Source organism: Sinocyclocheilus rhinocerous, unplaced genomic scaffold, assembly GCF_001515625.1.
Source record: "Sinocyclocheilus rhinocerous isolate Xijiao unplaced genomic scaffold, SAMN03320098_v1.1 scaffold1112, whole genome shotgun sequence".
Taxonomy (NCBI): domain Eukaryota; kingdom Metazoa; phylum Chordata; class Actinopteri; order Cypriniformes; family Cyprinidae; genus Sinocyclocheilus; species Sinocyclocheilus rhinocerous.
In genome coordinates, this window is record NW_015657961.1 from 1,446,225 (window position 1) to 1,446,628 (window position 404).

At 35.1% G+C, this 404-nt stretch overlaps 1 protein-coding gene across 1 annotated transcript in view; it reads right to left on the bottom strand.

Moving 5' to 3' along the window:
- LOC107721700 (sodium/potassium-transporting ATPase subunit alpha-2) overlaps nt 1-404 on the bottom strand; it is a 17,552-nt gene that overhangs the window by 11,037 nt on the left and 6,111 nt on the right. The gene's annotated exons all lie outside the window — the stretch shown is intronic.

Genomic DNA, 404 nt, shown 5'->3' on the forward strand with positions numbered 1-404 from the left:
AAATAAAAAATAAAAAATAAAAATAAAAAAATATATATATATAAATCTCAATTTCAAAAAATTGACCCTTATGACTGGTTTTGTGGTCCAGGAAAAAATAAGGAAAGTGTGTCCAGCTGAATTAATTTAGTATTTTGTTAGACGGGTATAAAAAAGCTTAGTTTACCGCGACAGCGGTCGCGGCAGCCATCGTGTGAAGACCGAAGAGTATAAAGACCATCGACTCTACCGTGCGACTCCACCGGGCAGGGAAACCGGCAAAGGATAAGTATCGCTTTTTATTTCTCCTCTTTCCTACTACTTGTTTCGCTTCGGTTTCAGTTTTTATAACCATTTCTTACTATGTGTAAGTAAGTTGTTGTTTTTTAGCATGTAAGTTTGGCAGTGTTATTTTTTAGGATTAC